The sequence below is a fragment of the Ambystoma mexicanum genome, chromosome 4q (genome assembly GCF_040938575.1).
Source record: "Ambystoma mexicanum isolate Mex_15411 chromosome 4q, UKY_AmexF1_1, whole genome shotgun sequence".
Classification (NCBI taxonomy): Eukaryota; Metazoa; Chordata; class Amphibia; order Caudata; family Ambystomatidae; genus Ambystoma; species Ambystoma mexicanum.
The window spans coordinates 450824057-450841291 of NC_090928.1; the positions used below are offsets into that span (position 1 = coordinate 450824057).

The window sequence follows — 17235 nt, forward strand, 5'->3', positions numbered from 1 at the left end:
TGAAGTATGCATCTCCCCCCCCATCTCAGCCAGGTGAAGTATGCATCTCTCCCCCCCCCCCATCTCAGCCAGGTGAAGTATGCATCTATACCTCAATCACCTACCCACATCACATTTCCATGGGCATAACATGCGACTCACCGAGAAGCCATGATCTCTGCCCTGCATGTCGCTCCATGTAGCGTGGTATCGTGGTTGTAGCTGCATTGTGTTGAGGGTGATTTGGTCTGATTTGGTACAGTGCACATGCAGATGGCTGTGGAATGGTTGTGACACTGCTTCATTTACATGGTAGGGCTGCTTACATCTTGCATTATGTGGTCAGGCGTCAGCTCCAGTCTGGGCTGCTTTGGGGTATGAGCATGCTCCATTCCCTCTGACACTCGCAGCCAGGTGAAGTATGCATCTCCCCCCCCCATCTCAGCCAGGTGAAGTATGCATCTCTCCCCCCCATCTCCGCCAGGTGAAGTATGCACCTCCCCCCATCCCATCTCAGCCAGGTGAAGTATGCATCTCCCCCCCATCTCAGCCAGGTGAAGTATGCATCTCTGCCCTCCTCCCCCCATCTCAGCCAGGTGAAGTATGCATTACTGTAGTGTGTTTTCCAGATAATTTAATAATGTATTTATTCTGTTCATTGCTTGTCTTTTCTTTTCTTCTTTCTCTTTGTTTATTTTTCCAATGATAACAACATCTATATTAGTTTTGATCATTATGTTTTATACTTGATCGGCAAAATGGCATTATAACTATTTCAGTTCAGTATAATAGTAGCTGCCCTCACAGTGCTTTACTTACATTATTGTTCGGTCTGCATCTGCGCTACCATTTGGCAGTGCATTTATTCATTTCCGTAGCGCTGTTTAACGCCCTTGTGCTGTTACAGCGTCATTCAGGGCTTCCACTTAACATTAGCTCACCGTGTTCAGCTGCGGCACATTTAGCGCTGGCATGCCGACACCTTTGCTGAATGATTAACGCAGTGCGCTAACATCCGCCCAACCGACTATTTAAATCCTTTGAGCAGACAGAGTGCAGGAGACCCTTTGAAAGTTCCAGGGCTCAGGATGTTCGCAGGGTTATGCGCGAACACAGTTAAGGTAAGCCGGGCTGGAAGGGGTGTTCGCTGGTCTGTTTATTTATTCTTCTGCTAGACACTTAGCCGCATGTAGAGAGCGGGAGCATCGTGTTTCCATTTCCATCCATACCGCGCCTAGTAAAACACATCTAACGTCAGTCACGGCTGCAGCAGCAATTGTAAATCTGTGTCGGCTGGCAGCCACGTGTATAGCAGGAGGTCTTTTTGAGTTGTGGTGGGCTTCAGCTGAGGGGTTCTATTGTATACTAGATATTGCTTTTAAACTGGCACTTCGGCCATTTGAAAAATTGGGAAACCGACGCTGCCACAGATTATGCTAGGCAATGACATTATTAACATGGGCGCTGCAACAAAACAAGCACTTACCATTCCATCACTTTGGCTACCGATGGTAATGATTTGAACTATTAATAGAAACGATTTCATCACTATTTGGTTGACCGTCATTATACAAGCAGGATCTGCTATGTAATTTAAAACTTTGGTAATTTATTCTTTCTTTATTTCTTTTTGCCGTTCCAGTTATCGGTATGTCCACTACACCATGTGGAACATCATCCCGTTCTGGCAGGATCTTCTCCTTTCTTTTTTCCATAGACACATCTATGTCTACCGTTGTCTGCAACACAATGCCAAGCTTGAATTTCATTTTGTCTTGTGCATTCACAATTAGGTGAGCATAATTTTTCACACAATTTTTGGAGTATGATTATATTGGGAAGGACTGCAAGCCAGTGGTTTTGCACTGTTTGTCTTGGAGTGGCTTTCAGCCACCAAATCACCCCTCCTTGGTTATAACGTGTTCCTGTTTGTGTTTTTTGCAGTTCTAACTAGTAGAGAACTTGCTCTGCTGGCCTACATTTATTTCTCAGGATGTACATTCAGGAAAAAGTGACCAGTTCAAAAGGTTGAGATAACGGTAAACTGATAATCGAATTGTTAAACCTTTTCTCCCTTGAACAAGTATGGAGGGGAGCTTTCCCGGACACTTTTGGATGGAGGTGGGTGCCCTGTTCGTCACCTCGCAGACCATTTTTTAATTAATAAAATATTTTTTTTATATTTCTATGTATTGTTTTAGTATGTGAGTTTAGTTTAGTTTTAAAATTTGTATATAACTCATTTATATTTTGAATTAATTGTGGTTCTTGTTTTTCTTTTTGTCTGATGTTCTAGGCACAATCATGGATTCAGCTTGCATAATTCTTTACAGCTGAACGCATTATTGTTCTATATATGCATTGTATTTCACTGTATATTCTAGTGGCATATATGTCGATGGGAGTGCATCGTCCTGAAGAAGATGGGCATCCATGTATTTTTTGCTGTTCGTATATTAATTAGTGTGGCGTAGTTTCTGACCACCTAGCCGGATGATCCCATTCAACCGGCTTGTTGTTCAGATTGCTCGGCTACATTAGGTTGGTTCTGATTGAATTATGAGCCGTGTTTTTAGACAAGCAATTTGCTTGGTCATGCACTTTATTTGTGAATCAAAATGTTGCTACCTAGATATGAGCTCGCAAACATGATTTAATATGTATGTTTTAAATGTATAATGAAATAAAAATAAAATGTTCATGTTTTCTAATTATTTCTCTTTTTGTATGGTCTGATTTGTAGTTCCGAATTCGGTGACCCCTCTCCCTGTTTTTGTTGCCGGACTCCTCCTTAAACTTGATTTTTTCCACTGTCATAATTTTGTGTATATCATCTCCCCCCCCATCTCAGCCAGGCGGCGAAGTATGCATCTCAGCCAGGTGAAGTATGCATCTATACCTGAATCGCCTACCCACATCACATTTCCATGGGCATAACATGCGACTCACCAAGAAGCCAGGATCTCTGCCCTGCATGTCGCTCCATGTAGCGTGGTACCGTGGAGTTCCGCAGGACCATTGAATCATGGGTTGATCAGGGGAATCGCGCACAACAATGTGTGATGATCCTGTTCGAGTCACATACCATTTGCACGTTGATTGAGTGGTATAGTTTACGGTTGCAGAACGCTTGCTCCATGGCATGTGGGACCACCAATTCCACATGGGTGCAGTCGATGGCGCCAATGCAACCAGGGATGCCGGCCAGTGAATGGAAACCTACTTTGGTGTTTGAGATCTCCTGGGCAGACTGTGGTAAGGAAATGTGGTAGTCTGTGTGCTTGAGGAGGGAATCAAGCACTTGGTTCAGCGTACGTGAGAATAATGGTTATGAAATGCCATGCATATGCCCCACTGTGTGCTGGTAGGTGCCTGTGGCCAGGAAGTGGAGCACAGACACTATCTTCAGTAGGGGTGGGATGGAGGTGCGTGTTTCAATCAGGCTGACAATGTTGTCATGTATCATGTCCACAATGGTGGTGTCCCGGTCCAGACGGTACAGGGTGTGGATCTGCTCAGCGGTTAGGTTGAATGGACTGGCTCTGATGAGTGGGATTGGGGGCTGCCTGCGTGGTGCCACTGGCTGCACTGGTGGGGCATGCTGGCCCTGCCTTGCCCTCCTTCTCCTGCGTCTCCTCTGTGCTGCCTGTTGTTGTTGTAGTAGCACTTTCACTGCAATCAGGTCCTCCAGCCCCAGCATTGCTAGTAGTATTGGAATCATTGTGGAGTGTGACTGGGTGTGGGAAGGGGTGGGGTGTGCTCCTTTTGTGCTTGCCCAGTCTGTATTGCCTCCACCTGTGCTGATTGTGTGCACCTCTGGCAGTTGGGAACACTGCACATGGCCGTTTACGGGTGGTCCGCGATGCCGGTATTTGCACCATGGCGGTAAGGTACTTTACGGCCTTCATTAGGCGTTAATTGCATGTCCGCATGAGTCATGATGTTCCCCTGTTTGCGCCATGGCGCTATTTCCGGCATGAGGGGTCGCGTGCCCACACTCATGTCGCTATTTGCAGCACCGTAAAGTACGGTACCGCTAATAGCGGGTTGTCCTTTCCTAATCGTGCGGAGCGGTAAGCGATGCCGGTAATCCTTTACCGGCATCGTTCTTCACTTACCGCCCGGGTCGTAATGAGGGCCTATAAGTTTACCCTTGAGATCGTTTTGAACAAAGGTCTACACACTGATTTAATGCGATCTATACATAAGTATTTCTTGGGCACGTGAGTGTTTATCAGAGCCTATTAGTGTTCTTTTTATCTAAGCTCTCAAACACTAATAAGTTAGTGAAAAAATGTCACCCGCAGTGACTAGAAACAAACAACAAATCATTTATAGTAAAGTCATGTCTGCGGATTCGCACAATTCGATTATTAAACAAGCGCAAATAAGATCACAAAACGAGAACGAAGCGTCAGTAGTTTCTCAAGAGTGTCATTCCTTAGTTGGCTTGACATCCTTGGAGTCTGCAGAGGATGCACTAGTTCAAACGATCCGTACAGATTTGGGTTTGCAAAACGTGCTCCTACAGTGCCGGAAATCTTGCAGTAGTAGAACCAATCATTCCTGCAGAGTGCTACTCCTGTGGTGGGCCAAAAGATTACGGATATTCTTCCACAGGCAGGCCCTAGCACTGAAATTAGACAAATTAGACAATCTTATCAATTAAGGGCATGTTGTACCGAACATGCTGGGAATTTGACAGACATTTGTATCCTTGAGGGTGTGGGTAATATTGGTTGTTTGTGCCTAGATGTAGATTGTATCACTTGGAAGGGACATGGAAAAATGCCTCTTTGTGAACTGAATGAAGAAAATCTACAGGCTGTTGAGGCAAATGTATCTGCTATTAACTGTGAGTTAACTCCTGGATCACCATCCCAATTGTTAGAGTTCCTCTCTACCAGTAATATCGCACCCGAACCAGACATTAGTGGAGCAAGGTGATGCACCAGACACTTAGGGAAGCAGATGAGCAAATCAAATTGTTATCTTCTATCTCAGCCCTTAATTTGATATGGAGTACTTCTGTTGAATTATACGACAATATTAGAGATGATGTCAAAGCCCACACTGAGTGAAATTAACGTAAAAATTGACATCCTGAGTAATTGTGCATTATCATCGAAACCAATCATTCCAATTAAGTATGACCAAGAAATAGAAATGGAAGAAACAGCCCCATAAGATGCCAATGTAACATACATTAGTGGGGTAACCTCGGTAGAGCATCCAGGGGTGGAGATGGGTACCCTTGGCAATCCTCTCAAAAAAGCCACAAAACAATCTAAGAATGGACAGCGAAATCAACTTCGAAATGACTCGACATTTTCTACGCAATTTGCATATCCAAGATGAAGTTGAAATAGGTTTGGATTCTATGAACTCTGGTTCTAGAAAGGTAAAGCAAGTAACACTAGAGCTGCCACCTTTGCTACAGATTGATATGGCCTGCCAAACAGATACAATTTGTGTTGATTTTATTGATTAGTCCAATGGTGGCCCGAAGTCCCTTCCCCAAAAGAACGTTTTGAGTAATGTTCAGTCTTCTGTGACGGTCCCTTTGAATAATGAAATCCCTGAGGGAAAACAATTCTGTACTAGAGCTATGCAAACAATTCCCTATAGAACAAACAGAAGAGCAGCCCTCTAGTGTACATCAGAAGTTCAGTAAGGTAGTTAATAGTCATCATACAGTACGTGCCCTTATGGCTCGTCTTGAGAGGAACAATGTAAACTTAATGTCTGTGGAAGATCTTAGCGAAAAAGAGCAACCACAAAGACAGAGCAAAGCCATTCACACCACAATATTGACCAATGATGTAGAAGAGAAGCAATCAAGAGATCCCCTTGGAAATAAGGGGAAATTAAAGAGTCCGAAATCGGCTCATACAATGTCAGTCACCAAACAGAATAGAAATTCAGGTGCCAATGCTAAAAAAAGATCCTTTTGAGAAAGGAGAGAGTTCAGGGCAGACTACGGGGAAGGATCAGTGGGCTGCTATCTGTAATATCCCAAAACGCTCAAGTGAGGGGAGTTCTATTACAGAAGATAACCCTGAAATAACTCATTTCAGTGAGAATCCAACTGCCAAGCCTAATATGTGGTACCAAACTCAAGTTGAACCCAGCAGCAGGGTAGTAGCTGATGTAGATGGTGTTGATTCTCTGAAATGGGAAGTTGGGGGCAGAGACAGATTGTCAAGGATATTTGAGTTAACTGAAGGCTGCTCAAGTAAAAATAACGAAACAAATTTGATTCTCTATGAGAGAAGATCTTTATCTAATGTAACCAGTCATTTTATTTATTTATTGTGCATTTGTAAATCTCGTATACAACAAGTAAATTGTGTTTAATGAGCGATAGAGGCAGACCTACTAGGTCTTGTGAGCATTTTGAGGAGGTGGAGTTGAAAGTGGGACTTCTTGGCAAGGTCCTGAATGTGAGGGATGAAGGAAAGAGAGGAGACGAAGATGACGCCAAGGTTTCTGGCCTCGCATGAGGGAGAAGGGGGAGAGCCCATAAAGGATAGCCAGAGTGAGGGACAGAAAGAGGGAGCAGGGGTCCCAATAGAAAGAATCTGTGTTGGTGGCATTGAGGCAGAGGTCATTGTAAGTACACCAGGACTGGATGGCAGATAGGCAGTCAGGAATGATGGGGAATTAAGAAGAGGCAGTCAGGAATGATGGGGAATTAAGAAGAGGGAAGTTTGAAGATGAGTTGTGTGTCATCTGCATAACACTGGAAATTTGGGGAGAAGGTGGAAATGAGGTGTGAAAGCGGAGCAAGGTAATTGTTAAAGAGCCAGGGAGAAAGGTTGGAGCCCTGAGGGACGCCCCAGGTGGAGATGGAGGTGGGGATGAGAAAGAGCCCTGAATAACCTGGGACGGACAGTCAATGAGGAAGGAAGGAGGTCAGAGAGTACAGTGCCTGCTCCGAGATGCCAAGGGTATCGTGGAGCCATTTTATGGGGCGGAGTGGTTGACCGTATCAAATGTAGAGCAGAGATCAAGTAGAATGTAGAATGAGAACAGACGGAGAGTTGGAGTCAAGAGATGCAAGCAGTTCCTCACAGGTGTTCAGAAGAGAAGTTTCCGTTGAAGCGGGAACTGAAAGTGTGATGGTGGAAATAATAGGTTTTGACAGTTTACAGCTTCCAGCATGGAATACTAGAGGATTCAATAATGTTATGGTAAATGATGAACAAGCTTGTTTCTTTGACAACTCCGATATAATTATTTTCCAAGAAATATGGCTTACCACTTAAATATGGAGGGATGGTTTTACAATAGTACAACGGGTGGCCATTAAGTCAAATGGTGGAAGGCCCTCAAAGGGCCTGCTGATAGAGATTAGAAATTCGAGAACGAAATTCACTACTTTCATTTGTGATAATTTCCCTGGTATTCTAGCGTTTGCAATTCAGATTAACCATCTGGGTAATACCCAATGCGCCCTGCTAGTAAATCTGTATTGGAACCCGGCGATGAGTGAGCTAGACAATTTTTAGATGCCTCGTCAGATTTGTCGGGCAATTGGTAATCCACAAATGCATCTCATGTAATTCTAGCCAGAGATTTAAATTCATATTGTCTGGCTAGTGGTTCAATGAGTAAAAGCCATAATGTACTCCAAGGGAAAAAGTGGTGAGCCATGTTCTCGAAATGGGGATTGTCCATTGTAAATGGTAATGTTACGGGGTATTTTCCACCAAATGACTCCTGGAAAAGAGGTAGGCAATCTTCAATCATTGATTATATAGTCCTCTCTAAATCCATGTTTGACATATGTTCCTCCCTACAGGTAAAACACACCAATTCTAGTAAGCATAATATGTTGTGGGCATCATTTACCATGGACTCATATATATATATATATATATATATATATATTTTTTTTTTTTAAAGGTGGCTCCACTCTGAAGAATTTGTTACTTTTGCTTCAGTATGAGCTGAGTACAGTTTGTTCCAGGCAAAAAAGTGTTTTGTGGGAGAAAGAAATGCCTAAAGACCTACAGCCATTTATACCTAGCCATAAACATAGTTTTGATCAGGAAGTATGGGCAAAGAAAAACAAGTTACTTACCAACTGGTAACGTTCTTTCGACTGGATGTTCCTCCAACGTATTCCTCATCTTAGATGTATTCGGCCAGCTTTGGCTGCTTCGGAAATGTTTTCACGGCAGATTGTGCCGTGCGTCGATGTCATCGAGTCGAGGTCCCTCTGAGGCCTCCGTCGAGGGTGGCGTCATCGGGTATACAAGTAGCATGCGTGGTGCCCGTTGGCCTCAGTTCTGTTTTTCCCCACTTGCTCTGTTGTATAGATAGTGCAAGTAGCCAGGTGTCAGCCTTGCGAGAGTTGAAGTTATAACACCGGAAAATCTACAGGTGGGTAGGATGGGAGGGCGATGAGGAATACGTTGGAGGAACATGCAGTCGAAAGAACGTTACCAGTTGGTAAGAAACTTGTTCTTCGAATGGATTGTGTCCTCCAACGTATTCCTCATCTTAGATAGACTCCCAAAGCAGTGTAAAGGTTTTTTTGGAGGAGGGAGTAGAATTTGATTTTATATATATATATATATATATATATATATTTTTTCTTATTCTTTTAATAGAGCTGAATACAGCACTGCTTTACCAAAAGAAAACTCTTCAGAGTGGGAAGCATCCAGATTGTAGAATTTAGAAAATGTGTGCAAGCGAAGACCAAGTTGCTGCATCACAAATAGATTTGATGGCTCTTTGAAGGGCTGTCGAAGGGGCTATGCCTCTGGTTGAATGGGCCCTCAAGCCTTCTGGTGGATCTTTGCCCGCTAATCTGGAGCATTCTGAGATGCAAAGCACAATCCAACGTGATAGGGTTTGTTTCGCACTGATTGACCCAACTCCCTTGCAGTGTAGCCAATGAAAAGTTCATCGTCCACTCTAAGCTTGGAGAGCCCAGAAATGTAAAACTTAGAGCTCTTCTCGGGTCAAGCCTGTGCAATCTTTCCTCCTCCTTGTTGGGATGAGGAGGAGGATAGAACGCGGGCAGAATGATCTTCTGATTCAAATGGAAATCAGACACAACTTTAGGTAAGAATAAGGGTTTAACCCTCAATACAACCCTGTCCTTGTGGAACACAGTATAGGGTGGTCCAGAAGACAGTGCCTGCAACTCGCTCACTCTTCGTGCAGATGTTAAAGCAACCAAGAAAATGTTTTTTAACTTAAGTAATCATAATGGGCATGTGTGCAAAGGTTCAAAAGGGGCACACATCCAAAACTTTAGAACCAGATTAAGGTCCCAAACTGGGACTTGGAAAGAAGAAGGAGCGAACACATTGGTGAGTCCCTTTTAAGAATTGTATTATCAAAGGAATTTTAAAGTAGGTACATTCTTCCGAAGAGCGCTTGAAAATGGAAAGGGCTGCAAGATAACCTTTAATGGTCCCAACATTGAGACCTCTATGTGCCAGTGATAAGAGGAATGATAACACCTCTGGGATAGAACACAGAAAAGAATCAAGATTATTTTCCCTGCACCAGTTGCAAAACATCTTCCAACGCCAATGGTACAAAGATTTTGTTGCTGGCCTTCTTGCCGAAAGCAACACCTCCATGACGTCATTTGGAATGTCCCAATACCTGTATCTCAGCCTTTCAGATACCAAACATGAAAGTGGAGAGTCCTCACCTCTGGATGGAGAACATGGCCCTCCTTTTGTGAGAGAAGGTCCTCTCTCTGAGGAAGACGTAACGGAGGGCAGATGGACATGTCTAGAAGGTCCGGGTACCACGTTCTCTTGGCCCAATACAGGGCAATTAGGATAATGCAGTTTACGAACCGTCTTAACCTCCTGATGACTTGAAGAATGATGGGGACCGGAGGGAACGCGTATAGTAGTGGGAAGTTCCACTCCACCACGAACGGGTCCCCTAAGGTTCCTCTCTGGGGAAATTTCCTTGAGCAATACCTTTCGCACTTTCGGTTGATTCCGGACGCAAACAGGTCTACTTGGGGGGGTTCCCCAAACGGCGAAGATCTCTTGAAGGACTTCCTGAGCCAGTTCCCACTCGTGGGACACAGTACTCTGCCTGCTCAGAGCGTCCGCCGTCATATTATCCTCCCCGGCTAGATGAACTGCCGATAAGGAGATTCCTTCCTGAATTGCCCAATACCAGAGCTGCATTGCCACTCTGCTCAGAGGTAGTGACCCTAAACCTCCTCTTTTGTTTAGGTAATGCAAGGCCACTGTGTTGTCTGTCATTATCTGGCAATTTTTTCCCCTGACAGATGGCAGAAAAGCCTTCAGCGCTAATCTGATTGCTCTCAGCTCCAAAAGGTTGATGTGTTGTTTGGACTCCGATGGAGACCAACGACCGCTGATGGTCAGATCGTTGGCATGAGCTCCCCACCCCATGAGTGAGGCATCTGTCACTACTGTAATCTCCGGCCATGTTTTCCAAAAATGTTCTCCTTTTAGGATGTTCTCTGTGCAAGTCCACCACAGAAGATCCATAATTTGTCCTGAGAATTGGGACCATTGAGTCTTTAGAGCCCATTCAAGGGATCTTATCCTCAGGTGTGCTTCTGGCACCAGGAAAATGCAGGATGTCATGAGGCCAAGCAACCTCAAGAAGTCATAGGCCGGGAGATTTTGGGAATTTTGAAATTTGGAAACCATCTGAAGAATGTCTTGAGCCCTCGACTTGGGATGGCAAGCTCTTTCCCAAGGATGTGTGTAATACAGCCTGATGTACTGGAGCTGCAGGGAAGGTGTCATTTGCGACTTCTTTAAATTGAGGGAGAAGCTCAGTCTGTGGAGGAAGTGGCAGGTGACTTTCAGATGAATCAGGGCTTGCTCGGCGGAACGCGCCCTGATCAACCAATCTTCCAGGTAGGGGTAGACATGAATCCCCCCTCTCCTGAGATGCGCTGCCACCACTACCATCAACTTGGTGAAGACCCTCGGGCGGAGGTCAATCCGAATGGTAGGACTCGAAACTGATAGTACAAGTCGTCAATCGCGAACCTAAGTTATTTTCTGTGCTTGAGATGGCTTGGCACATGAAAATAAGCATCCTGAAGGTCCAATGACACCAACCAATCCTGAAGTTGAAGGGCCTGAAGGATCTGAGAAAGAGTGACCATCTTGAACTTGTCCTTCCTGAGGAGCTTGTTCAAGTCTCTTAAGTCCAAGATGGGCCTCAAACCTCCGTCCTTTTTGGGAATCAAAAAATAAGTACCATTCCTTGTTCCTCTCCGCTACAGGTACCGGTTCTATAGCACCTTTCTCTAGCAGGGTTAAGACTTCATGCTGTAGGTGCGGGTCTTCAAACTTTGAAGAGTGTCACACCGGTGGATTGCTTTGAGGCTGCGTTAGAAAAGGAAGGCAGTAACCTTGGGCTATTATTTCTAGAGACCAAATATCTGAAGTAATGGCTCGCCATGCTTGCAGATGCTGGTACAGCCTGCCTCCCACAGGTGTCTTGTGATGCAAGTCCTCAAAGTGGTTTTGGGGCGGATGCTGTGGCTGCTGATGGTAAGGAAGCTGCAGCTGGAGCTGGCTTAGCCCGTTTACCTCGTCCACCATGAGTGATTTTTCTCTCGCCTCTGACTGGCCGTTCCTCACGCCTTTCCATATGAGGAGTAACAACGATAGGATCGTCCCCTCCAAGATTGTACTGATGCACGAAAAGGCTGAGGTTGCCTAATAGCAGCTCCTAAAGACTTGGCAGCCGCTTTCGAGGCCTGCAACCTCTCGTCAGCCTTGTTGCCGAAAAGGTGGGACCCGTCAAAAGGTATGTTCAAAAGACGGTTTTGCATGTGTGGTGCGAAACCTGACTTTCGCAACCACGCAAATCTGCGCATCACTGTGCTAGTGGCCGTGGACCTGCTCACACTATCTGCTGTGTCCAATCCAGACTGAAGGGATTCCTGCATGGCCTCCTTTCCATCTCTAACGATGGCTAGGAATCCTTCCCTTTCTTCCCGTTTTGGTATCTGCTCCGCCGCCATTGCAATGCACTCTCACAGAGCGTATGAAAATGTTGGCAAGGCACATGTGGAGTTGGCCGATTTTAATGCTATACTCCCAATTTACTCCACCTTATTTGATGTAGCTGTGGCTGCCTGGACCACCAGACTCTCGGGGTGGAGTGTTTGGACAGATAGCCAGGGTCGCTACTGGAAAGGAAGTATTTTGACGTGAGGGACTTATTCACAGGAGGAATTGAGTCCGGGGTCTCCCAATTTTTGGCCACCCTATTTTGTAAGGCTACATGGAAGGGTAAAATCGGATCTTTGGTGGGGCCCTGATCCATTATGTCAGTCAGGTCATCCTGGATGAACTGAGTTGGTGGTCTAGCCCATCCTAAATAATCCACCACCTTTGTCATCAGTTGTCCATATGAGGGACTAGCATGTTCCCCTGGTTTTGGTTTGCCAAATTCTGTCTCAGGAGATGCGTCAACTCCACTTGCGTTATGCAAAGTTTACACTAAATCCCTCATTCTGCTTTCCTCAGAAACTAGACATTCTGGGACATTAGGGGTGCCATACTCTAGGCCAAAAGGAACATCCTCCTCCTCAGACCTTTCTTGTTCTTCAAAAATTGAAGATACGGATTAAAACAATTATTTCCTTGGCAGAGGAGTATACCTCTTTTCTGGAGGGGCTGTTACAGTGGAGGCTGAAGTTTTTGCAGCTTTTTCTTTTGCTGCTAATTTGTCAGTTTCTGACTGAACTCGAGCCTTTGAAACTATGGGCACCGAAGGCTTCGGGGTCGACGTCGACAAAGGCGCTGATGCCGTTGACGAAATAACAGTCATTGGCGGATCTGGCTTTGAAGGTGTCGAGACGCTCTTCGAAGGCTTGTCCTTCGAGGTGTGTCAGGTGCCGGACTACGTCGATGACCTCGGGCGGACGTCTCGACTTGAGCGATCTTTGTCACTCGGGGTCCTGGAGGGTTCCCAATCTTTTCTCCTTGCATCACCCGGGCTTGAGGGCGCGCGAGTGTTGGAACGGTAACGCTCTCGGCCGGCTTCCGAGGAAGGCGCGGACCAAGGCTTTGCCTTTTCGAAAACCTCCATCATCTTAATTCTAAATGCTTCCCATTCTGCAGAGGAAGAATGTTTTGTGGGGCATTTCATCTTTTTTGGGGGATTCGTCGGAAGACGAGGTGGAAGGGGATCAGTGGCATCTCTTTTTAGACTTTTTTGTCAAAGACGAAGAGTGGTGGGAACCACTACGGGACCTAGACCTATGTCTTTGCTTTTGCATCGAGGAGATTTCTCCTCCATGGGTTCTCAACTCGACGCATGAGGCTTTGTGGTCGGGTTTTCGACCTACCTGTAGCTTTGCCTTCCTCTCTCTCTGACACTTTGCACAGGCCCCCAGGTCATGGTTTTCGCCAAGGCACCACAGACATTCTCGGTGCGGATCCGTGATCGACATTTTGGAACCGCAAGTTTTACATTTCTTGAACCCCGAACGCAGGGTAGTCGGAGTCGACAAGGAGCACATCTCAAATATCTTCACAATGATAACTGCGTCACAGAACTATCGAGGCGCGCCGAGTCTCTGAATGCAATACGTACTGCGGAAAAAACAGAACCGAGGCCAACGGGCACCGCGCATGCCTTGTATACCCGATGACGTCACCCTCAACAGAGGCCTCCGAGGGACCTCGACGACATCAACGCATGGCGCCCTCTGTCGAGAAAAAATTTCCAAAGCAGACAAAGCTGGCCGAATACATCCAAGATGAAGAATACGTTGGAGGACACAATCCATTCGAAAAATATTTATTGACAGCAACTACAACCACCTTCTCTAGACCATTTGGATGTCAAGGGTTACATAAAGAAGAAAGGTGAAATTGCAAGAAGGTATACTAATTGGATACAAACCCATAAACAGACAATAGTACACAAAAAAAAATTGGGGAGTTAATGTTCAATAAATTATGTAAAAACAAAACGTGCATGTCCATAATTAACAATTTATGTAATCCACAAATTGTGTTGCCGGGTAGTGGGATAAGTGAAGCAGATTGCCATTCGCATTGGCTCAAAATGAATGGTGAAACAAAATCTGTAAAGGCTCTTCAAAAAAGGTGGCCTGGGAATTGGAATTTGACAACGATGATATAGAACAGGTTATTGCCAAAGCCTCTTCTTCTAGGGCCACGTGCCCAACGGGCTGACAAATAAAATGAAAAAGAATTGTGGGCTTTTTTACTTGACATGCTCTTTGAGGATTTTTTAGAGCAGCAGCCAATGCCAGAAACTTGGAAGGAATCAATCATAAAACTGATTTTTAAGAAAGGGAATCATGAGGATCCAACAAATTATAGGCCAATAGCCCTCTTGCACTCCGATAGTAAAGTATTTGCTTCTCTGGTTCTTGAAAAATTAGAAGCATGGGCCGTGGGTATTGGTATCCTATCGAAGTTTCAGACTGGCTTTAGAATGGGGATGCAAACTACCCTCAACGGCCTAGCCATCTCAGTTTTTAGAAATAAGGTGTGGCCATTAAAGAGGCTCCAAGTCCATTATTATATGCAACTGCTATTAATTTCTCAAAGGCCTTTGATACGATCAACTGACACTTTCTGTGGCAAAAGCTGAGGAAATGGAAAATACCCCCCGACCTACTATCCATTCTGGAATTCATCCATGAAGACACTGGGATAAAAGTCAGACTGGATAGCGAGGGTAATCTAACAGATTCTATAATCATTCCCAGTGGGTTGCGTTAGGGCTGCATACTGGCCCCATGTCTTTTTCATCTTTATTTATCAGATCTTCAAAAAGCCTTGCAAAATGTGTCATTGGTTAGCCCAAAAATTTGAGGATTACCAACATACTGGTTGGCATACGCAGATGATGTGGCCCTCCTAGACATGACACCTATTGGCCGGCAACGGTTATTAGCGGCCATAATTACATATGCAAAAGATAATGAATTAATCAGTAACTATAAAAAAAGGTTGCATAATTCAGATCAATAAACATGGCAGTAAGAAAGGTACATTCAAATGGTTCCTTGATGGTATTGAAATAGATGTCATGAGTGAGGTCACTTATAACAGCTTTTGTTTGTTAGGCCATTCCAATAAGGAAGTTATTATTAAGAGGATAGAAAATGGGGGGGGCGTGGCTAGGGGCATGGCCACGTGGACGTGCTTGCTGTAGGCTCTGGGATGGGCGCCTGATTGAAGAACATTAAATGCCCTAATCTTTACAATCTGCTTGGGAAATGTGAGCGGAGAAGCCCTGGAGCCGGAGGAGCTACGCTGAGATCAGTCTGAGCCATTGCAAGCGGTCCCTTTTTGCACCCGAAGTTTTGTGATGTGCGCGCTGGCCGGCACACAAAATGGCGGGCGGACCGTTAGACTCACATTGTGAGCTGCGGGGACAAACTGCGACTTGGAGCTGAACCTGCGAGTGGCCGCGGATGTGGGGATCCCGAATGGAGGTGTCACCAGGGCGTGAGCATGCTGCTCGAGAGGTGAAGTTAAGAGGTCAGACAAGGCAAAGTGACGGGCTGGGATCTTCCTTGGGCGGCGGACGTGGGGTGAGCCCTACTCCGGTGCTGGAGGAGCTGGGAGTGTGCCTCGTAGCTCAAGCTAAGAAGTCTGACAAGGCGGAGGGACGGAGTGCCGACCTGAGATCCTCCCTGGGCGTAGGACGTGCGGTGAGCCCTACCCCGGAGCTGGAGGATCTGGGAGTGTGCCTTGGAGGTGGCACTGGGGCTTGCCTGGTGGGGAGCAACGGAGAAGGTAAGGAGTGAGGCAGGTGAATCCCGCGGTCCGCAGCTTTCGCGCTCGGTTTACTGCCACGGGGGCCCCTCTGCCTTCCCCTCCGGGAGCGTATCAGTGCTGGTGGAGCCCCCTGGTGAGTGGAGTTGCGGGAGAGGTATGTCGGGCTTGCTGCCCATAATTGTGAAGCCTGTAAATTTGTTCTGCCGGCAGTGGTTTGGGTGCCTATGTGTGGACAAGCACCCTAATAAGTGGAGTAGCGGGTGCGGTGCACCAGGCTTGCTGCCCACTATTGAGAGACGCGTAGGCCTGTTCTGTCACCAGCAGCTTGGGTGCTCACCTGAGCAGGAGATCCTCTGTTGGAGAGCCCGACTGAACTGGTGTGGATGAGTGTCCCGGGTTTTAGGCTGCTGACGTTCCGAGCCCGGGGTGACTGACGCTCCCATCTTTGCTGGCCTGCTGCCTGCCGTGCTGCTGGCACCATTGGGCCCTAGTGCTTTGGAGACATAGCTTTCGAGGTGGCCCCCACTCTAAGTGAGCTCTTCAGCCAAACCTGGCACCCAGTGTTGACTCTCTCCGACAATGCCCAGGTCAGGACACAAACATAAGGTGAGTGAGATTACGGCGTTCCTGACACCTTCCACGTCCGCACCTCAGAAGATGCAGTCCATTATAGCGGATGTCCATGCCTCACAAGGGACGGAGCCAACTTTTGATCCCACCCTATCCAGACAATACTTTGAGGAAATGTTAAAAACTCTCAAGCAGGACATTACCCAGGAGATAAAGCTTGAAATACAGTCTTTGAAAGACTACTTGGCACGTTCCATTGCAGAATTAAATTCCAACCTGACAGTCCTGGAGACCAGGGTTAATGATTTAGAGAACCTAGTGTGTGAACACGAGCATGGGAATGATGAGCTTGCCAAAAGAGTCAGGAATGTGGAAGACCGGCTAGAGGAGATATCGGCTAAGCAGGCGGGACATAGAAAATCGCTCTAGAAGGAACAATATCCGGATACGAGGGGTGCCAAGACATATTCTTGACCAGGACCTATCTGAATATGTGCAGGCCCTCTTTAAATCTTTGTTGAGCTTTGGAGATTCGAATAAATAGATCCTAGATAGGACCCATCAGGTCTACTCCTCTGTCCAGCAGAAGCGGAACCTCCTCCCTGGCGTCCTCTCTAGGGTCCATTTCTTTCAACAAAAAGAACTAATGGCAGCAGCTAGAAAAGCGGAACCAGTGGAATCCCGTGGCTCTTCAATATCTTTATTCCAGGACCTGTCACCATACACATTGGCAAATCGTAGGCGCCTCCAGAAGGTTACAACTTGGCTTCAGGCGAAAAAGGTCCTGTACCGGTGGGGTTACCCATGCAAGCTACTCTTTGAATACCATAACCGGTCCTATGCTATTGGGTCAGAGGACGAGGCGAGCAAGCTAATGAAGGAACCAGCCAGCGGGACGGCTAGCATGGAAACCGACATTTCAAGGAGCTCGGCT

General features: G+C 46.1%; 1 protein-coding gene and 1 long non-coding RNA gene across 2 annotated transcripts in view; one reads left to right on the plus strand and one right to left on the minus strand.

Annotated features, from left to right (window-relative positions):
• REL (REL proto-oncogene, NF-kB subunit) overlaps positions 1–17235 on the minus strand; it is a 951280-nt gene that overhangs the window by 262905 nt on the left and 671140 nt on the right. The window lies entirely within an intron of this gene.
• On the plus strand, positions 1692–2693 carry LOC138468532 (uncharacterized). Its single transcript, XR_011268308.1, has 3 exons — positions 1692–1772; positions 1924–2100; positions 2276–2693. It is a non-coding gene; the product is annotated as an uncharacterized lncRNA (long non-coding RNA).